At 38.7% G+C, this 23,607-nt stretch overlaps 1 protein-coding gene across 5 annotated transcripts in view; it reads left to right on the plus strand.

Moving 5' to 3' along the window:
- Positions 1-23,607, plus strand: part of LOC150108743 (twitchin-like) — a 2,666,638-nt gene that overhangs the window by 1,084,253 nt on the left and 1,558,778 nt on the right. The window lies entirely within an intron of this gene.

Genomic DNA, 23,607 nt, shown 5'->3' on the forward strand with positions numbered 1-23,607 from the left:
ATCACCTCATGGTCACTTTCACCAATTGGTGGATGATTTGACACCTCATTTATAATTACATCCTCCGATGAGATGATCAAATCCAAGACCCTTAATCCTCGTGTGCCCTCTGTTACATACTGTCTGAGGTAGTTATCCCTCAAAAACTCAAGAAACTCATTTTCTTTACTTCCAGTCGCTATCTCTTCATTCCAGTCTATATTGCCATAATTAAAATCACCCATAATGATCACCCTTTTCTTATTTGCTTGGCTTATTTGACTATACATTTCACTATCACCACCATCCACATTACCAGGTCTATAACAACATCCCACCAAGTATTTGATTCTATTCACCTCTATCTCACACCATACTGCCTCAAAACCACTGGCCCTATTTCCCTCTTGCATCTCTACCTTGTATGGACATAACTCTTTCTCTATCATCAATAGCACTCCCCCTCCCTTTTTATCCCTTTTATCCTCACGAAACACATCATACCTTTCCATCTCTATTCCTGTCAGGATGTCGTCCTCATCTAACCATGTCTCACTTATTCCAACAATCTCTGGGTACACAGACACAATTAGTCAACCATTTCATCCGCCTTGTTTCTTATGCTTCTAGCATTGGTATACAAACACAACAACTCAGTTCTGGATCTACAGCTAGTTCCACTGATACCATTCACTCGATGTGCTCTCTCCATGCTGGACTGGGGCCATTTCTCTTTCTGCTTCTTCATTTTAGAACCCTTTGCAACAACATCTGTTTCCTCTTGATCCCTGGTCATCCCATTACTTTCCTGCCTACACATGCTCTCACCTCCTCTTGGAGCATCCACCTTTCTCACGCTGTGTATCCCTGTCCACCCTGGGCCTCCCTGTTTCCCTTCTCCTCTTGCACACCCATTCTCTCATTTTCTATACTCATACCACTCACCTCTCCATTGATTTCCACTTCTTCAATCTCTCCTGTCTTACTCTCCTGCTCTTCCACATCACTCCCCTCTCGATCTGATTCATTTTCTCTATTCACTTCTCTACCTTCCAGCAGCAGTCTCTCCAAGCGACTCACACCATAACCACTCAAATGCAGTCCATCGCTCCCATACAGCTCACTTCGTCCCTCAAACTCATTCCACACATTAACAAACTGTACTCCCATCTCCTCACACATTTCAGCCAGAATACCATTCATAATCCTTGCTCTCCGCCTCATTTCACCACAATCATACCTAGGCAACACACTGACCACCCTTCCTGTCACAATATTCTCTTTTATCTTTCCAAGCAGTCTCTTGACATTCATTTTGGCATGCTCTTTGTTCTCTCTCAAATCATTTGTACCAATTAATACAATTAACTCTTTTGCTCGCTCCCGCCTCATATCCAATGCCTCAATCACTCTACTTATTTTACCGCCTGGAAAACATACCTTGTGCATTTTATCCTCTAGCACACCTTTCATAATGGAGTCACCATACAACGCCACTCGCTCATCTTTCGTTAACTCTTTCATGCCATCATGATTTATTTTAATAGTTTTGACCTGAATTCTCTTAATTTCATTCCGCATCCATTTCATTTCTTGCCTCATCCAATCTAATTCACTTTCCGAACCTCGCGACACATTCTCTTTATCATTAAATCTTTCTAACTTTCTAACTCTCGACCCCCTCTTCTCACATTCCCTCTCATTCATCCTTCTTTGTTTCCGTACTTTCGGTCCAACATACGTCCAACTTTCACTATCATTCTTCTCACTTTCACTCTCATTTATCTTTCTTTGTTTCCGTACTTTCGGACTAACATGTGTCCAACTTTCGCTATCATTCTTCTCACTTTTACTGTCATTCATCTTCCTTTGTTTCAGTACTTTCGGTCCAACATGCGTCGAACTTTCGCCATCATTTATTCTTTCGATTTTTTTTCCTTGCGATTTCTGCATTACGCAAGTTCTACTTTCATTCGTTCTCTCAATTTCGTTTCTTTCCACCTCACTTTTGTCCCTTTTAACATCCGTTACGGTTGTCAAATCGCTCTTTTTCTTTTTTCCTGATTTTTTAACATTTTTTCGCTTCTCTTGCTCACCATCATTTTCTTTCAAACGTGCAATCGCGATACAATCGGTACTAGCACTTTCTGTCATCAATTTCATATTTGCATTCATTAGTTCTTCGTTCAGGTCACACTTCGCACACACGATATCAAGATGATAGACATGTGAATGAGAGTTCATTAGGCGGTCTGGTGTGAAATAGTGACCAATGCAACCAAATATACAGTTGGATGCTGCTATAGGCTGGGGAGTACAGGGGGAGATATTGAATTCATGCATCAGCAAATTAGTGCAATGAGTGCAGGTTTAGTGATTATTATGGGGGATTTTAATTATGGTGATATCAATTGGAAGGAGGAAATATCACTTGGCAAAAAAGAAATGGAGTTCATTCATCTTCTATGTGATAATTACTTGAAACAGCACATAACTGAAGGGACACAGGGTGTGAGAGTGTTGGACCTGGTCATTGGTTCAGAGGATATATGCATAAGCAAGTAATCCTCGTTACCTCTAATTGGTGAAAGTGATCATGTTGTATTGACTTGGGAGGTTGCAAAATCTATGGATTTTTCTGTTAAAAAAGGGTGTATACGGAACTACAGATTAGGCAATTATAACAAGCTTCAAAGTGAGCTTGCAGCCATCCCATTGCAGAACATATTGCAGGGGAAAGATGTTAGCAGTGCGTGGGATAAAATCAGCGGATATCTGAGGAAAGTAATATCAGATTGTGTCCCCATAGTCAGGAAGTCAAACAAGGCAGGCATTAGATGGATGAGCAGTAGTATCAAGCTTGATCTGCAAAAAACGAAATTGTTATGGAGAATTTACAATGAGAAAGGTGATCAGTACACCAATGAGCAGTACAAGGCTCAAGCTAGGAAGGTTACCAGCATAGTAAGAAAAGCTAAATCAGATAATGAGAAGACCTTAGATAAAGAGATCAAGTGTAATCCCAAAGAGTTCTTCTGCTATGTGGCAAGTAAAAGGAAGAATGACTTCGGAAGGATAACTTTAGTGCGTGCTGATGGTATTGAGGTGACAAAATCAGATGTAATAGTCGAGTTACTGAGTGATCACTTTTCAAAAGTCTATCACAAATGTGAGGATATCTCTGTACCTGTAGCAATAACTAATGTGAGAATTGAAGCTAAGAAATCAGAAGTATTTAACATATTGCAAAATTTAAATGCAAACACTGCTGTAGGCTTAGATGGAATATCAGCTCGGGTGTTTCGTGAATGTGCAAAGGAATTGTCAACCCCTCTTACTTGAATATTTAATTTAAGTTTGAACTCAGGTATTGTCCATAGGGAGTGGAAGTTGGGAAAAGTGGTTTCTTTGCATAAGGGTGGCTCTAAAACTGTGGTAATTAATTACAGACCAATCACCATCTCAGGAGTAGTGGTAAAAGTATTGGAAAAGTTGTTTAAAGACAAAATTCAAGAATAGGTGGATTAGGATATGACACTCTAGAGAGGCTAACATGGTTTTGTTAAAGGTAGATCCTGCCTTAGCAACCTATTAACTTTTCATAATAGAATGACATCTGAGTTGGACAAAGGAACTGCCTACACAGTGGTACTTCTGGATTTTGCTAAGGCTTTTGACAGGATACCCCATGGAACACTGTTACGCAAATTGGAGCAGATGGGAATGAATACTAAATTCGTGATATGGAGAGAAGAATGGCTTTGGGAGAGATGCCACAAGGTGGTGTATGGAGGACCAAGTCCAGGATGAGGCAGGTGACCAGTGGTGTGCCTCAGGGCTCTGTGCTTGGGCCATTGGTGTTTATTTTGTACATAAATGATATAGGAAATGGCTTAAAGTGAGATATTCAGTTGTTTGCTGATGATGATGCAAAGTTGTGTAGCGCAATAAAAAATCAAGCTGATGTTGAAAGTTTGCAGGATGATTTAAATAAGCTGGTAGAATGGGCAAAAGGTAATGGATGTCAGTTCAATGTGGAAAAGTATAAAGTCATGCATTTTGGGATTAAAAGATTACCAGGTATGATTACCAACTACATTGATGGAACAGTACTCCAAGAGATTGATGAGGCTAGGGACTTAGGGGTGTTGGTAGATAGGGAGATGAACTTCAGAGGACAATTGCTAAGGTGTCCAAGATTGCACATAGGATATTACTTGGTTGTTGAGGAACACACTGACATCCAGAGATAAAGAGGTTATTATTCTCCTTTATAAAGCATTGATACTTCCACATTTGGATTACTGTGCTCAAGTCTGGTCACCTGGATTCCTTGGAGATGAGGAGGCTGTGGAGAGGGTTCAGAGAAGAGTGACCAAGTTGGTGAGTGATGTAAAACATGCTCCCTACATTGATAGATTGAGAGCTTGTGAATTGCAGAGGTTGGTTGATAGGTGGAGAAGAGCTCATATGATAGAAACATTTAAATTACTGAAAGATTTTTGTAGGATTGATGCAGGGGAAATATTTCAGTTGTGTGATAGTGATGGAAGAACAAGAGGTCATCCCTGGAAATTAAAGAAGAGTGTGGTTAATAAGGGTGTCAGAACAAGGTTTTTTGCCTGGAGGGTGGTGAATGAGTGGAATTCATTGCCTGACTTAGTTGTGAGCTCTTCGTCTGTAAATGAATTCAAGAAGAGATATGACAGATATTGTTTTGCTAGTTTGGGTCTCCCACGATGAGTGTACTGATTCCATGGAGATACCCTTAATAATAATAATAATAATAATAATAATAATAATAATATGGAATATACTAGAGGTCTGAAAGTGCTAGATCTAGTAATTGCATCAGAGAGTTTCCTATAACAAATAGCAACACATTGTCACCAATTGGTGAAAGTGATCATATTATCTTGATCTGAATGGTGGCTAAATGTGTGGAATTTTCAGTTAAGAGAAGTTATATGTGGAATTACAGGGCAGGCAAGTATGGTGATCTATGGCACTGATCCAAGCTTAGGAGATTGCTTATATCAGAGCCATGACATGTGAAAATGCACAGGCTGGATGTTGAGTGGGCATGGGAAGTGGTGAAGGAGTGTTTGAGAGAAATAATAGCATACTGCATACCTAGAGTTAGGAGAATAAATCAAGTGGGAGTTAAATGGATGAATATCATCATTAAGCTGGAGCTACAAACAAAGAAAAATTTGTTTAGGAAATTCAAGAAGATAGGTGACCAACAGGCATATGAGCAGTACAGAACACAGGCCAGAAGGGTAACCAGTGTGTTAATTAAGGCAAAAGTATAAAAGGAAATTAACAGTGCAGGCCAAGGGTAATCCCAAAGAGTTCTTTCGGTATGCTGCAAGGAAAAGGAAGAATGTTTATAGCAAGATGATTTTAACGAATGCTGTTGGAAACTGAAGTAAATGAAATGGAGGTGCATAGCATAGCATATTACCGAACTTTGATGTGAATACAACTATGGGATTAGATTGTATACCAACAAGTTTCACAAGAAGGTGCTAGGGAATTGTCAATGCTTTTTGTCATGATATTTAATCTAAGTCTCAGTTCTGGGTTAGTACCGAGGGAGAGGAAAGAGCAGAAAATCATTCTATTGCATAAAAGAGGTTCCAAGATTGTTGTAGGAAATTACCAACCAATCAGGATTCTTGTCAAGGACAAAACACAGGAATGGATAAATAGAAATGAGATATTGTATGGGGAAAAACATGGTTTTGTGAAGGATAGTTTATATCTTAATAATTTGCTTACATTTTATAATACAGTGACAGTTGAGTTGAATAAAGGTGAAGAGATATCAGAGAGTTGTTTATTCAAGAGTAGAGTCCAGAAGAAAGGACCTGTGACTAGAGGTGTGCCACAGGGGTCTGTTTTTGGGCCATTACTATTTAATTTGTACATTAATGATATAGGAAACGATCTGAGAGGAACTATTCAGTTGTTTGTGAATGATGCAAAATTGGGTAGAGCAATAGTTAATATAAATGATGTTTAAACTTTGCAGCATGATTTGGATAGACTGGCAGTGTGAGAAAAGATGAGAATAGGAGGATGGATGTCAGTTTAATGTGGCAAAGTGTAAGGTTAGGAGTGAAAACATTGCCCACAGTGTACCACATTGAATAGAACTGTACTCCAGGAAATTGGTGATGCCAGGGTTTTGGGATGCTAGTGGATAGGGAATTAAAGTTTAGAGGGCATATTGTAAAAATGGCTAAAGCAACTTATCGGATCACATGTTTGATGAAGAATATCCTGACGAGCAGAAAAAACAACAATCAGGTTGTTGTAAATCTTTATAGAGCCTTGATAAAACCCCATCTTGACTACAGCATGCAAATCTGGTCGCTTGGGCTTCTTGTGGATGAGAAAGAGGTGGAAAGGATCCAGAGGTGAATGACCAAGATGGTATTAGGTCTATGGAATGAACCTTATGAGCACAGGTTGAAGATTTATAGGTTTCAGAAATTGATTGACAGGCTGAAAAGGTATCATATGATTGAGACAAATTACTGAAGGATTTTTACAAGATTAGTGCAGAGGAAATTTTTCAAACAGGTGTGGGGAAGTGGGAGAACTAGGTGCCATCCTTGGAAACTGAGCAAGAGTTTAGTTAGCAAGGGTGTTAGAAAAATATTTTTTGCTTGGAGAGTGGTGAATGAGTGGAATAGGTTTCCAGAGTCTGGTGTTGGTGTTCTATCCAACACCAGACTCTGGAAAGCACTATCCAACATTAATAGATACTGTATGATGGATAGTGCTTGACACGATGCTTAGGGCCTCCCTTGATGGGTCTCAGGACTCCATGGAGTAGCCCATAATAATAGCAATATTAAAGATTCATATCAAGAGCCCATCCTTAACTTTCAATAAATATTATGATGATACTGATTTCTCTTTGATAGTTAACTGTTGGTTTCTTACAATCTTGATCTATTTTAAAGGATGCAGTGAATTGTCTTTAAACGTTTTACATTTTTCAAATTTTTGTTTGCTTAATCAAAATTGGTATCAACAGACTGGGAAATAGAAATCTTTTTTTTTTTTTTTTTTTTTTTTTTTTTTTTTTTTTTTTTTGCATAGGCTGTCAGAAATCTTGCTCCAGATTTTAAATACTTTTTCAGTCACTGTGAGCCTGTAACAGGTGGAATATTGGTCTCATACTTGCTTATAAAAATTATCAAATACTTAAGGACACTTCTCACAGTTTAATGGCATTTGTCATTCATTGTGATAATGTGAATCTTTTATAGTAAATTACAAATATCCATGATACAGTTTGGATTTGATGCAAATGCCTGTTGATTGGAGATCAGCAATGTTATGCACTTTGCTGACCAGGTCATTTTATCAAATACAGAGTTACTGTGATGGATAATTTCAATTATGGCAGTATAGACTGGATTTCAGAGAAATTAATTATAAATTACCTCTGAGGGAGAAGTGGTTCCATAGAAAAAACAGTGTAAAATCAATTGTGTTGATTTTACACTTGGAAAACCATTTTTCTTTTGGGTACAATAAAAGGTTAGGTTGAATGCTGTGTTCATTCTTTTATAGGCTCAGAATTGAGCAGTGATGAAAACAAGGAATTGAAATTCAGATTACATGTTGAAAAATTGATGAAAGAATCTATTTCTAGCAGTTTTTTGAATCTAGTCTGAGTGTTGAATAATCTTATTATCTGTATCATGAATTTTAATTATTACAGGATTTCAATAATATCCCTATTGATTAGTTAGGTTAGGGGATGTAAAACCCAATATATATATATATATATATATATATATATATATATACAGTGGCATATTTAGGTATTTCTGAACCCTAGGCCAGCAGAAAGTGCCACCCCCCCCCCATATTTAATGAACATTTTGATTTACATGCATAACCTATTTATATCGTAAATTCATAATATAAATATAATTACAAAAATGAGAGCCCGAGAATTTCCACCGCCCCTCAAAGTTTGCCGCTCTAGGCCCGGGCCTATACATCCTATACCTAAATACGCCACTGTATATATATATATATATATATATATATTTTTTTTTTTTTATTTATTTATTTTTTTTTTTTTTCATAATAATAACACATACACAGAATTCTTTTTGCTTCTCATTGCTTCTGTAATTGCATAATTGGTAGTCAAAGCAGTGTCTTCTTGTGCCTATTTCTTTTCTGAAACGTGAGCTGATTTTTACAGTTATTTTTATTTTATTTTATTTATTATCACTGATTCTTCTATTGTGAATTACAATAGTCACAAATAAAAAAAGAAAGAATAAAGAATAGTTTATGGGATTAAAACGCGAAACAGGTGTAACTTAAAAATCTTCGAATGCCAAGTTTAAAAATTAATTTTTTCCCCCCCTGTAAGCTAGAATATAAGCATGGATTATTGATTATTATAAGCTTGGAATATTTGGTTCCCTGCGATACCAACTGAAAATAAAGAAAATTACTTCCTTCAGTTTTTGAGGGGACAGCTACATCAGACAGTATGTAACAGAAAGCACACGAGGACTGAGGGTCTTGGATTTAATCATCTCATCAGAGGATGTAATTATAAATGATGTGTCAAATACCCTCTAGTTTGTGAGAGTGACCATAAAGTGATTACTCTGGTGGTTGCCAGCAGTGTGAAGACCTCTGTGAGAAAAGGGGTGTATGTTGAACTACAAGGCTGGTGATTATAAGGAGCGCAGGAGACAGCTTGCAGGTAGCATAGAATGAGGAGTTAGCTATAAAAGAGATGAATGTAGCTTGGTTGATATTCAAGAACTATCTAGTAGAAGCAATATCTAAATGTATTTCAAGGGTCAGAAGGTTAAATAAGGTGGATATGAAATGGAATGAAGAGATTAAGCATGTGATACAGAAAAAAAAGGCATTATGGAGGCAACATAAGAAAAGTGGTAATAACCAATTCCATGAGGATTACAAAGACCAGGCAAGAAGGGTGACTTGGTTGGTTAGGATAGAAAAAGTGAAGTATGAGCAGTAGTTAGCTATTGAAGCCAAAAAGAATCCTAGAGAGTTGAAAGTTTATTTTTCACTTGGTTAGACTATAATAAATTTAGTTTAATCCTTTATCCAAGTAGTGTGAGCAAACTTGGATATTTTCAGGCACAAACTTTGTTTGAACTAAACTTATTAAAATCCTAGGGAGTTCTTTCGATATGTAGCCAGAGAAAAAAAAAAAACAATGATTACAGAAGGATGACATTAATTGGAGAAAATGGCATAATGACAACTGCTGCAGTTATAGTGGACACACTTCATGAGTAGTTCATAAAGGTCTTTCATTCTTGTGAATGTGACATCATGGAGAGATTGAGAGAAGTTGATGATGGGGATGAGAGGCTGACTGTAAGTGAGCAAGAGGTGTATGGGGGAATTGAACCAACTTGATGTTAATACGGCTGTAGGACTTTATAGTATATCACCATGATCCATCCTCCCATCGATGGGAGAATGCATACTCGATTGGAGGAGCTGTACTGGAGAAGGTAGGGGAGACAAGATATCTGGGGGTGATGATTGACAGAAAACTGAAATTCAGGGAACATATTGCAAAGGTGGTGAGGGTAACTCAGAGGATTGCTGCAATACTGAGAAGGATGCTGACCTGCAGAGATGAAAGAGTTATCATTCTGTTATATAAGACCCGGATCAGTGAGGAACCATATACAGAGTTGGGAAGATGAGGGTAATGTCATCTGTGAGAATCAACATGGATATGATTACCTTTTATAATAAAGTGACAAGAGCAGTTGATGAGGGAAAGGCATATACTGCCATTTTTTTGGATTTTGCAAAGGAGTTTGACAGCGTGCCACATGATAAGCTGATAATTAAGTTGCAGCACATGGGTTTAAATGTCAGGTTAGTCAAATGAATTCAGGATTGGCTGACTGATATATATCAGAGAGTTGTGTATGGTGGGGCAATATCAAGGAAGCAGAAGGTTACAAGTGGAGTTCCACAAGGCTCAGTACTGGGACCTGTATTGTTCAACCTTTATATCAACATTGACAATCTTGCCAATATTGTCAATGGATTACAAAGGAACATTCAGTTGTTTGCGGATGATGTGAAGCTGGGAAGGGTTATCAGTAATAGTGCAGATGTGGCAGTCTTGCAAGAGGATTTCAATAAACTAGACATATAGGCAAATGAATGGGGGTATCGATTCAATGCAGCAAAATGTAAAGTCTTGGGGTTTGGGATCCATCGATGGGAGGATGCATACTCAGTTGGAGGAGCTATACTGGAGAAAAGAAATCTGGGGTGATGATTGACAGAAAACTGAAATTCAGGGAGCATATTGCAAAGATAGTGAGGGTAACTCAGAGGATTGCTACAATATTGAGAAGTACGCTGACCTGCAGAGAGAAAAGAGTTATCATTCCGTTGTATAAGCCCCTGATCAGACCACACTTAGACTATTGTTCTGAGATTTGGTCTCCAGGATTTGAAGGGGATAAATTGACTGTGGAAAGGGTACAGAGGCAGATAACAAAGACGGTTTCTGAACTGTACAATATGAGTTATGAGGATCGACTGAGGGATTGTGGACTGCAGAGTTTGGTGGATAGAAGAAGGAGAGGTGATATGATTGAGACTTTTAAACTGTTGAGAGGCAGTTATAGGGTATACCAGTGGTTCGGTGTTCCCCGGAACACTTGTGTTCTGAGAACTGGTTACAAGTGTTCCACTGGTGAAAGCTGTCACATGGCACTTTACTACGAAGCACGCCAATCTTGCTTCAAAAATTAAAGATTATTTCAAGAGATTGTTGAATATGCAAGTTAAACAAGTAAAATATTTTGAAAAGACTGTTGAAATTTCTACAAAGGCACAACTTGCATCATATAAGGTAGCTGAATTAATTGCTGTAAAATTAAAACCACACTCTATAGCATAGTCTCATATTTTACCAGCATGGTTTGAAATAGCAAACATTATGTTTGGCGACGAAGCAAAAAAGGAAATTATGAAAATTCCTCATTCAGACGATACAATAGAAAATAAAATTAAAGATATGTCAGATGATACTGAGAAAACAGTTACCAATAAACTTTCCAAACAACATTTTGCTTTACAAATTGACGAGTCCACTGACATTAGCAGTAAAGCTCGTATACTAGGATTCGTTCGTTTCATTAATAAAATTGAAATAGCGAATCAATTTCTATGCAGCAGAGAACTTACCAAATGGACAACAGGACAAGATATTTTTGGCTCTATTACATCATATTTAGAAAATTTTAAAATTTCATGGGAGCTGTGTATAGGAATTTGAACAGATGGTGCTCCATCAATGGTAGGCTCTATAAAAGGATTTGTTACAATTTCAAATCAAATAAAGCCAAATATTATATATACACACTGTTTTTTGTATAGAGAATCCCTAGTTTCAAAAAAATTATCGACAATATTAAAACCTGTACTAGACCAAGTTGTAAATATGGTAAATTACTTCAAATCAAGACCTTTAAAAGCACGCCTTTATAAAAAATGTTGCATATCTATGGAAGCCAAGTACGAATCGTTGCTTTTGCACCCTGAAATAAGATGGTTGTCCAGTAACAAAGTACTAGTACTATTCCGAATTTTAGAACTTAAGAATGAATTATTTGCCTTTTTCAGAATGAAGTTACAGATCCTTTTGTAAAAAATGTCTTCAAAATGATATTTGGTGTACTGAAATGGCATATATAGCTGATATTTTTAATTACTTATATAGCGTTAATACAAATATCCAAGGGAAAAATGAAAATATTTGACATTCACTGGCAAATTCACTGGCAAATTGTTGCTTTTGCATCCTAAAATAAGATGGTTGTCCAGGGGAAAAGTACTAGTACTATTCCGAATTTTAGAAGTTAAGAATGAATTATTTGCCTTTTTCAGAATGAAGTTACAGATGCTTTTTTAAAATGTCTTCAAAATGATATTTGATGTGCTGAAATGGCATACATAGCCGATATTTTTAATTACTTATATAGCATTAATACAAATATCCAAGGGAAAAATGAAAATATTTGACATTCACTGGCAAATTGTCAGCTTTTCAGAAAAAAGTGTATTTTTGGAAAAACTGCATATCAGAAAAAAATACAGTAGATACATTTTCTTCGATCCATAATAAAATGTCGAGGGAATTATTTCCGTTATAACAGAACATTAAACAATATTAGAAGAAAAGATTTCAATTTACTTTTCTTACTTAAATACACACAATTATGACTGGATATGAAATCTATTTAACACACTTAATACATTGAGTTGTAAATTTTCGTTACAAGAGGAAATTAGCTACCTTGGCAGTGGGTCATAACTCTAAAAATGAAATTCTCTGAAATAACTCTTGAGGACTTTTGGATTTTTGTCCAAGCCGATTACCCAGCTCTCTTCATAAGGGCACTGAAAATTTTGGTATAGTTTTCAACATCATATTTGTGTGAGCTCTATTTCTCAATATTAACCAATATAAAACTAAAAAGCGTGAAAGACACTAATGTAGACAAAAAGATGAGGGTAGCTATATCACATATTAGATCTGATATTGCTGAAATCTGCAAAAGCCGACAAGCTCAAGTATCGAATTAAAATAAGTTCCATTTTTATAAAAGGCAAGTTCATGCATATTTTTATTGTTAGTTTTATGACCCTAATGCTTTTGGTGTTCCCCAAATTTTTCTTATAATCAAAAGTGTTCTGTGATTTTGAAAAGGTTAAGAACCACTGGGGTAGACATTGGAGAGTTTTTTCACTTGGTGGAACGGCAGGAAGGAGCGATGACAAGGGGCCACCCCTGGAAGTTATGAAAGTAGGCTGTGTGCAAGAGGGTGAGGAGTGGTTTCTTTGCATGGAGGGTGGTTGAACCTTGGAATGCGTTTCCTGAGAGAGTGGTTGGAGCGGGATTGGTCAATGGATTCAAGGAGTGGTATGATGAGCTTTGTATTTCCTAAAAATGACCTCCCACGATGAGTCCTTTGACTCCATGGAGGCTTGGATAATAATAATAATATGCCAGGGAGTTGACATCTGCCTTGACATATTTTTTTAATATGAGTCTTGCACTAGATCAAGTTCCAAAGGAGTGGAAGAAGGGCAAGATTGTGCCGCTTCATAAGAGAGGTGATAGAACTCAAGCATCAAATTATAGGCCTATCTGTGTGTCAGGTGTTGTGGTTAAGTTGTTGGAGAAGCTGGTGAGAACTAGGATCCAGAATTGTGTTGACAACAATGGTATTATCTTTGATGGACAGTATGAATTTGCTAAAGGGAGGTCATGTTTTAGTAATTTACCTACTTATTATAAGGGGACGACTTCCTTGGACAGAGGAGAGGGATACATGGTAGACTTAGATTTTGCAAAGGCTTTTGATAGATTATCACATCATAAGTTGACAAACTAGAGCAGATGGGATTTGGATATTAGATTAGTGCATTGGTTCGGAGACTAGGTATCTGATAGGTATCGAGTGGTGTATAGGAGAGCAAAACGAGTGACTGTGGAAGTTTAGGAGATGGTTTTGTTTGGGAGAGTCAATTTAGATTAAGAGTGACTGACCTGCAGAGGGAGATAGATGAGTTGAAAGAGGAGGTGGAATGTCTAGTGAATGAGAGCAGAAGTATGAAAGATAAGATTAGGAGAATGGAAGAGATGAATGCAAGGCGAATCAGAGTAGGAGAGAGAGAGAATTTAAGGAGTATGAGTGAGAGGTATGGGGGTGCTAGAAGAGGAGAGATTGGAAACAGTAGAAGAGAGGGAATGAGAGAGAGGTATGGGAATGCTAGAAGACGAGAGGATGGAAACAGTAGGAGTGACGGAATGAGAGAGAGATATGGAAGTGCTAGAAGAGGAGAGAATGGAAACGGTAGGAGAGATGGAATGAGAGAGAGGTATGGGAATGCTAGAAGACGAGCGGATGGAAACAGTAGTAGGAGAAACAGAATGAGAGAGGGATATGGAAGTGCTAGAAGTGGAGAAAATGGAAACAGTAGGAGAGAGGGAATGAGAGAGATGTATGGGAGTGCTAGAAGAGGAGAGAATGGAAACAGTAGAAGAGAGAGGTATGGGAATGAAAGAAGAGGAGAGAATGGAAACAATAGGAGCGATGGAATGGTAAGAGGTATAATGTATGGTGACTCAATGATCCGTGGTGTTCAGGATAGGATGCGTGAGGAGTGTTTGCCAGGAGGAACAATAGAAAGGGTGGCTATGGCAATTAAGAGAAGTGAAAGGGTGGATGAGATGATTGGGATGGTAGGAACGAATGACTTGAGTGGTAATGTAAGTAGGGCAGCGAGAGATATGAGATTTTTGCTTGAGACCGTACGGAAGAAGACAGAGAGAGGAAAAATAGTGTGCGTGTTGCCTAGGTATGATAATGATGAGCTGAGCAGAAGAGCGGTGATATTGAATGGCATAATAGCGAGAATGTGTGACAAGAGAGGACTGGTATATGTGGATGCTTGGAGTGCGTTTGAGGAAAGAGAGGAGTTGTTTGCGAGAGACCGTTTACATTTGAATGAGGAAGGATGTAGGCATCTGGAGAGATTGCTGTTCTGAACGAGTCAGTGTGTCCCAGGGAGGATGATAGCAGGGGTGGCCTCTTGTGGGAATGGATACTTGGGAGAAGGGAGACAATGTCAGGTAAGACTGAGCCCAGTGGAGTCTAGAAGGGATAATGCTGGGTATAGAAACAATGGCATTTATATGCTGTATACTAATGCCAGGAGTATCCGGAATAAGGGAGAGGAATTGGTGGCGCAGATAGCATCAGCCTGGCCAAAAATTATTGCGATCACTGAGACGTGGTTGACAGAAAGGGATATAAAAACAGGAATAGAAGTCGCTGGGTATAGCATTTTTCGCCAGGATAGGAGGGGAAAGCGTGGTGGTGGGGTGCTGCTTATGATAAGTGATGACCTATGTCCTCTAAGAGTGGAGAATTTGGAAGGTAGTGAGACAAATGATTTTGAGAGCATATGGTGTGAGGTAGAGGTAGGCAAGACAGGATATTTAGTGGGGTGTTGCTACAGACCCAGGAGCACAGAGGATGGGGACCAGGAGATGTTTAGACAGCTAAGTTTGGCAAGTGCAAGAAGAATGATTGTTATGGGAGATTTTAACTTCAGTAGTATAAATTGGAGAGAGGAAGATGCATGTAACAATAGGGGAATGGAATTTCTAGAATTCTTGAGGGACAAATGTATTAGGCAACATGTAACAGAGGGAACAAGAGGTTCAAAAATTTTGGATTTGGTTATAGCATCAGAAGAGTTGATAATAACTGAGTTGACGTCTCTCCCACCAGTTGGAGAGAGTGACCATATGGTTTTGACTTGGAAAATGAATACACATGCAGGAGTATCAAAGAGACGGGAACTTATGTGGAATTATAAGGCAGGTGATTATAATAGTCTTAGACGTCAACTTCGGGAAGTTTCATGGAGGGAGGAAATGGAAGGCAGGGATATCACCAGTGCGTGGGAAATTGTGAAAGAATATTTGTTATCAGCAATGGTAAGTTGTATACCATGAGTGAAGAAGAGGGTGCAATTTGGAGTAAAGTGGATGACAAGCAATATTAAACAGGAATTGCATGCGAAAAAGAGGCTATGGAAGAGATATAAGGAGACAGGTGAAGAGATGCATGAGGAATATAAGACACAGGCCAGAAGAGTGACTCGTGTGGTAAGGAAAGCGAAACTGGAATATGAGAGGAGATTGGCTCTAAGATCCAAAGAAAATCCTAGGGAATTTTTTAGCTATGTGGCCAGTAGGAGGAGAAATGACTGTGGAAGAATGATATTGTGGGATAAAAATGGGAATAGAGTGACTGATGCAGAGGACATAGCGGAATTGTTCATTGAACACTTTATTGGAGTATTTCATCCTAGAAGAGTCAGTTTTAATGCTAGATGGATAGGACTGGTACGAGGTCTGGAGGTACAGGAGGAGAGTGTGTTTCAGATACTGAGTACTCTGGATGTCAGTAAAGCTGTGAGACTGGATGGTATTTCGCCACGAGTTTTGAGAGAATGTGCTAGGGAATTGACAATACCTTTAACGTGGCTTTTCAATGAAAGTCTGGCCTTGGCAAAGGTGCCCAGGGAATGGAAGGAAGGTAAGATAGTGCCATTGCATAAGGGTGGTAACAGACTGGAAGTGTCTAATTATAGGCCAGTCTGTGTGTCATCAGTAGTTGTTAAGATCTTGGAGAAAGTAGTGAGGGACCGTGTACAGCATTGGGCAGATGAGGGTAATGTTATCTGTGAGAATCAACATGGATTTGTGAAAGGACGCTCTTGTTTTAGCAATATGCTAGCCTTTTATAATAAAGTTACAAGAGCATTAGATGAGGGAAAGGCATATACTGCAATTTTCTTAGACTTGGCGAAGGCATTTGACATTGTGTCTTGGCTGTCTGATAGGTATCAGAGAGTTGTGTATGGTGGAGCAGTTTCCAGGAGGCAGAGGGTTACAAGTGGGGTCCCACAGGGCTCAGTACTAGGACCTATATTGTTTAACCTTTATATCAATGACATAGCCAGTGGATTGCAGGGGGATATTCAGTTGTTTGCGGATGATGCAAAGCTTGGAAGGATTATTAGTAATAGTGCAGATGTGGTAGCCCTGCAAGAGGATTTAAATAAGCTAGATAGATGGGCAAATGAATGGGGGTCTCAGTTTAATGCAGCAAAATGTAAGGTCTTGAGGTTTGGGAAACATCGATGGGATGCTGCATACTCTATGGGAGGAGTTATACTGGAGGAAGTAGGGGAGACAAGAGATCTGGGGTTGATGATTGATAGAAACCTGAAGTTTAGGGGACATATTGCAAAGGTGGTGAAGGTAACACAGAGGATTGCTGCTATTATGAGAAGGACACTGACCTGCAGAGATAAGAGGGTTATCATTCCGTTGTATAAGTCTCTGATCAGACCACACTTGGACTATTGTTCTCAGATTTGGTCCCCAGGATTTGAAGGGGATAAATTAACTGTGGAAAGGATACAAAGACGGATGACAAAGATGGTTTCAGGACTGTACAAGGATAGTTATGAGGATCGGCTGAGAGAATGTGGACTGCAGAGTTTGGTGGATAGAAGAAGGAGAGGTGATATGATTGAGACTTTTAAACTGTTGAGAGGTGGTTACAGGGTTGACACTGGGGAGTTCTTTCGCTTGGTTGATCAGCGGGAAGGAGTGATGACAAGAGGCCATCCCTGGAAGTTACGAAAGGAAACTGTGAGCAAGAGGGTAAGGAGTGGTTTCTTTGTGTGGAGGGTGGTTGAGCCGTGGAATGCATTGGCTGATGGAGTGGTGGGAGCGAGAACGGTCAGCGGGTTTAAGGAGTGGTATGATAAACTTTGTGTTTCTCAGGGGGGGACCTCCCCTCGATGAGTCTTGACAGACTTTGTCTTAGAAAGGACCTCCCTCGATGAGTCTTTTGACTCCTTGGAGGCCTGAATAATAATAATAATAATAATAATAATAATAATAATAATAATAATAATAATATCCTGGAAGAGGAAAGTCATTAGTGGTGTGCCTCGGGGGTCTGTTTTAGGGCCATTGCTGTTTACCTTGCATGTTAATGATATTGGCAAAGATTTGGATGGGGATATTCAGTTGTTTGCATATGATGCAAAGTTGGGACGAATTATGAAGAATAGAGAAGATGTTGTGGCCTTACAAGAAGACTTGAATAGATTGAGTAGATGATGAGCAAGATGATGTAGAATTTATGCTTGGTGGGGATATATTGTTAGCGGTGGAAGAAATAAGAGATCTTGTGGTGATAGTGGATAAGGATCTGAAATTTAGGGGACACATTGCCAAAAATGTGAATACAATGCAACGAATTCTGGGAATGATGCAGAGAACACTGACCTGTAAGTTAAGAAGATTCTTGATCCCATGTATAGGGCTCTGATTAGGCCAAACATGGACTACTGTTCACATGGTCTACTCTGCTATCATGTTCTTCTGAATGCTATATTGGTTTCAGATGGGTCTTCCAGACTCTTGTCATTGCTCATTCATCATTGTTGTTTATATAAAGATGATTACTCAGCATCTCAAATCTTCTTTGGGTTTTCTTTCAAACCAGGTTTTGGTGCAGTGTAAGGACTTGGTGCCTTTGCAGTTAATCCTATAACAATGTCAGAAAGGCCTGTTCTCTCATATTGAATAAATTTAATGTGGCATTATGTTCATCTTTTTTTATTGGAATTGTGCATCCTGTATTCTCTATGTAGGGTAAATTGCAGGTGCACTGTATTTTATAAACTCCCACCTGGGGGTTTACAAAATTATATATATATATTCTATATGTATAAAAAGATAAGCCAAAATTTGAAATGTTTTTATGTCACATTTTTTGTCTCTTCATTGTTTTGAAATGTCCAACAATGTGTTTGCCTTAATGAGAACAACAATTTGTTGGACGTTTCAAAGACAAAGGAGAAATAGCTTACCAGCCCGGAACTCATGGGGGACAGATCCCCCGCGCGCGCGCGCACGCACGCACGCACAAAGTTTTATTTTGTTATTTATTGCAAATATTGCAAACTGTGTGGATTTGAATGTTGGCTGTTTATATTACTTTTTTAAAATACAATTTTCATCTAATTCAAGATGAGCAAAGTATGCTTTCTAATCTTGTAGTAGATATGAGTATTGTATTTTTTAAAGCAGTGTTCTTTTTATTTGATGTTCCCCTGATGTATGGTATGGCCATGGGATTTTTATGATCTTTCTTAACCTTGGTATTATCTTTGATGGGATAATACCAATGATAATTGGGAGGATCTTATGAACTTTTTTTTTGTAGTCATTCTTTATAAAAGTTTGGCTGATAATTTCATGTTCATTCTTCAGTACCTGCTCATCAGAGCAAACTGTTGGGGTTGTATGTTTGAGGGTGCTGATGAACCTAGTTTTTGTTCTGGATGGAGGTATGAATCTTTGTGCATGTATTGGCCTGTATGTGTATTTAGGATTTTGGTAGACCATGAAGGAAAGAAAGTCTGTGGAAAGATTTGGGCAAGTGTGTCTAGAAATGGAAGAGAATTATTGGAACTTTTCCCACTTGGTTGTACTATAAATTAAAGATACCAAGAAATTATATACTTGGTTTAATCCAGTGTTCTCAATGTAGGACAATTTGAATATTTTGGGGACAATTTGAAAATGTACATATTTATACATATTTATATAATATTTTTTCAGAACTTGGATGACTATTATGCTTGGGTGGGGGCATCAAAATCTTTGAGACGTTGAGGTGGGGTATGATCCAAAATACGTTGAGAAACACTGGTTTAATCCTTAATCCAAGTGTAAGCAAACAAAGTTTGTGCCTGATTCTTGGTATCTTTAATTTATAGTATAACCAAGTGGAAAAACTTCCAACAACTATCTCTATCCAGAGTATTTTAATAATAAGGTGTGACACCTTTTGGCATCTCGTATATGAAAATATGACTTCTGCATTACTTCAACCTTAGTATCACTTCCTGGTCTAGCTCCCACTGACAAGACCTCAATAAAATTCAAAACCTGTCTGGGTAGTAACCCTTCCCATAATGCATAGCGTTATATCTACCTGTAAAGATATGTGCTTTGCATTATGGGATACTAAAGCAGGTGATGTGAAATCATTAGCTTCATTTATACAAGTTGCCCTAGTCCTAATTATATTTCAGGTGCAAACTTTGTTTGCATACACTTGGGTCTGGCTTCAGCAAAGGTGCCCAGGGAATGGAAGGAAGGTTAGATAGTGCCATTGCATAAGGGTGGTAACAGACTGGAAGTGTCTAATTATAGACCAGTCTGTGTGTCATCAGTAGTTGTTAAGATCTTGGAGAAAGTAGTGAGGGACCGTATACAGCACTGGGCAGATGAGGGTAATGTTATCTGTGAGAATCAACATGGATTTGTGAAAGGACGCTCTTGTTTTAGCAATATGCTAGCCTTTTATAATAAAGTTACAAGAACATTAGATGAGGGAAAGGCATATACTGCAATTTCCTTAGACTTAGCAAAGGCATTTGACAGGGTGCCACATGATAAGCTGATATTTAAGTTGCAACACATGGGTCTGGATGTCAGATTGGTCAACTAGATTCAGGATTGGCTGTCTGATAGGTATCAGAGAGTTATGTATGGTGGAGCAGTTTCAAGGAGACAGAAGGTTGCAAGTGGGGTCCCACAGGGCTCAGTGCTAGGACCTATATTGTTTAACCTTTATATCAATGACATAGCCAGTGGATTGCAGGGGGATATTCAGTTGTTTGCGGATGATGCGAAGCTGGGAAGGATTATTAGTAATAGTGCAGATGTGGTAGTCCTGCAAGAGGATTTGAATAAGCTAGATAGATGGGCAAATGAATGGGAGGGTCTCAGTTTAATGCAGCAAAATATAAGGTCTTGAGGTTTGGGAAACATCGATGGGATGCTGCATACTCTATGGGAGGAGTTATTATTATTATTATTATTATTATTATTACCACGGGCTACTCCAGGAGTCCTTAGACTCATCGAGGGAGGCCCTAAACATCATGTTCACACAGCTGTTCAACATCCTCACAGTATCTATCATACCTTGCCTTGAACTCACTCACTGTCATAGCACCCACAACAGACTCTGGCAGCTTATTCCACTCATTTACCACTCTAAAAGTAAAGAACCCAGCTCTAACACCCCTGCTAACCACGCTCTTGCCCAGCTTCCATGGGTGTCCCCTAGTTCTCCCACTACTAGTCCTGATCTCAAAAATATCATCTGAATTAATCCTATAGAATTCTTTTAGCAATTTGAATGTCTCAATCATATCTCCCCTTTTCTTCCACCTATCAACTAGTTTCTGCAACCCACAAATCTTCAACCTGTTCTCATATGGTTCATTCCATACACCTGCTATCATCTTAGTCACTCGCCTCTGGATCCTCTCAACCTCCTCCCCATCAAGAAGGAACCGAGGTGACCAAATCTGGGCACAGTAGTCAAGATGAGGTCTTATCAGGGCTCGGTACAGAGGTACAATAACTTGTTTTTCTCTGCTCGTCAAGGTATTTTTCAACAACAAAGTGAGTTGATGAGCTTATTTAGCTACTTTCGCAATGTGCCCCCTAAACTTCATCTCCCTATCCACCAACACTCCCAAGTCCCTGGCCTCATCAATCTCCTGGAGTACAGTTCCACCAATGTGGTATACTGCTGCTAATGTTTTCACTCCGAAATGCAAAACCTTACATTTTGTCACATTAAATTGACATCCATTCTCCTTAGTCCAGAACTCCAATCTATCTAAGTCATCTTGCAAGACTTTGACATCTTCTGCATTCACTATCGCCCTACCCAACTTTGCATCATCAGCGAACAAATGAACTGTCCCACTTAGACCCTTCCCTATATCGTTAATGAACAGATTAAACAGCAGTGGTCCAAGAACAGAACCCTGCGGCACAACACTAGTCACAGGCCGTTTTTTGGACTCTACTCCTGAATAAACTACTCTTTGATATCTCTCCATCAACCACCCAGCTATCCATCTCGCCAACCCTATATCCATTCCCATGTGTTGTAGTTTACGGATTAGAATTCCATGTGGTATCCTGTCAAATGCCTTTGCCAGGTCCAGCAGTATCACTGTAAACCCATTTCCCTTATCCAGTTCAGCCGTCACCTTGTTATAAAACTTGAGCAAGTTACTGAGGCATGATCTACCCTTCACAAAGCCATGCTGTCCTCTGTACAGTATCTCATTTTCATCAATCCATTCCTGTATTTTTCCCTTGACTACTTTCTCCAAGACCTTGACAACGACTCCTGATATGCTGATCGGTTGGTAATTTGCAACCATAGTCTTGGATCCTCCTTTATGCAGTGATACTATTTTCCCCTCTTTCCACGCCTTCGGGACTAAGCCAGACCTGAGACTGAGATTAAACAACATGGTCAAGGGCACTGATAATTCATTAGCCGCTTCATGCAAGATCCGTGCCGGTATACCATCCAATCCCACAGATGTATTCACATTAAGGTTCTGTAATAGACTATTCACCTCCACTTCATTCATCACAATTCCCATATAACTAATGGTTCCTTCATTTTTTCAATGTCACCACCTGGATGATATACTTTTGCAAAGTGCGCGGTCAGTAACTCCACTATATAGACTGGTTCAGTGAACTCTTTGCCATCGTCATTCCTTAAAATCATTTTGCCATGTACAGTTTTTTCTTGCTTGCAGCATATTGAAAGAACTGTTTGGGATTCTCTTTTGCTTGCATAGCTAGTTTCCTTTCATAATCGGCTTTTGCTGTTTTTACCACACTCGTTACCCTTCTGGCCTGTACTTTATACCGTTCGTGTGCCTGCAGGTCACCCCTTTCTTTAAATTCCCTCCATAGTTGTTTCTTTTTTTGCAGCTCAAGCTTAATGGTGTTATTCATCCATTTAACCCCTCCTTGTTTCACTATTCGGACCTTAGGTATACAATCAGCCATAACCTCCTGTAAATGCTCTTTGATCACTTCCCATGCCAAAATATTTTGCCACCTTCTTGATATTTATTTTCTATGTTCTTGCCAAAGTCTTCCCATGACTTTTGTTTAGGTAGTTTTTCAGTGTTTAGCTTTCTTACATTTGTCTCTGTATTCTCTAAGAGCACATGCTGACTTATTTGCTTGGAACTTTTGATATGCTTTCTTGTTTTCCTTCATTGCCACTTTAACTTCCTGTGTCCATCATCGAGTTCTGATTTTTCTATCCTTGCAGACAGCTTTACCACTTGCTTCTCTGGCTGAATCAATCAAGATTTTCTTCAAGGCTTGCCACTGAATCTCCAAGGTTTGATTCCTGTTCTCAAACTCTTTCATTTTCGTTTCACTAATATTTCTGTATTTTAGTCTACAGTTCACATCTGAGAGCTGCTCAACTTTTATTCGCTTTAAAACTTTCTTACATGTTATTCTTTTCAATATGAAATTCAATTTTATCCTGCTCAAGACTGAATAGTGATCACTTCCAATTTCAAATCCTCTGTACACTCTGGTGTCCTGCACCAGGGAGAAAACATCACTATCAACAATAACATAGTGAATGAGACTTCTTATTCCTAGCCTCTTCTCTCCATGTGAATTTGTGCACATTTTTATGTTGGAACATGGTGTTAGTAATAACCAGTCCATGTCCTGAGCAGAAATCCAACAGATATTTGCCATTATTATTAGCTTTGCTCTTTTCTCCAAATTTTCCCAAAATATTTTTGTATGTCTCACAATCATTTCCTACTCTGCTATTTAGATCCCCAACAAGGACCAAGTTTTCCTTTTTCATTCTGTCAGATGCTTTCTCTAAATCCTCAAAAAATTCCACCACTCCTACCATAGTAGAACCTTCTGTGGGACCATAGCCACAAATAAGTCTCATTGTCCAGTTCCCCATCTTCATATTTGACCACATCACTCTACTTGAGACTGCCTGCCATTCAAGAAGATTAGCCTCATATTTAATGATGAATACAATAGCCACTCCTTCTTTTTCTTGATTGTCATTGCCT

This window comes from Typopeltis vanoorti, chromosome 3 (assembly GCF_054136105.1).
Source record: "Typopeltis vanoorti isolate ZY-2024b chromosome 3, IOZ_Tvanoo_1.0, whole genome shotgun sequence".
Lineage (NCBI taxonomy): Eukaryota > Metazoa > Arthropoda > Arachnida > Uropygi > Thelyphonidae > Typopeltis > Typopeltis vanoorti.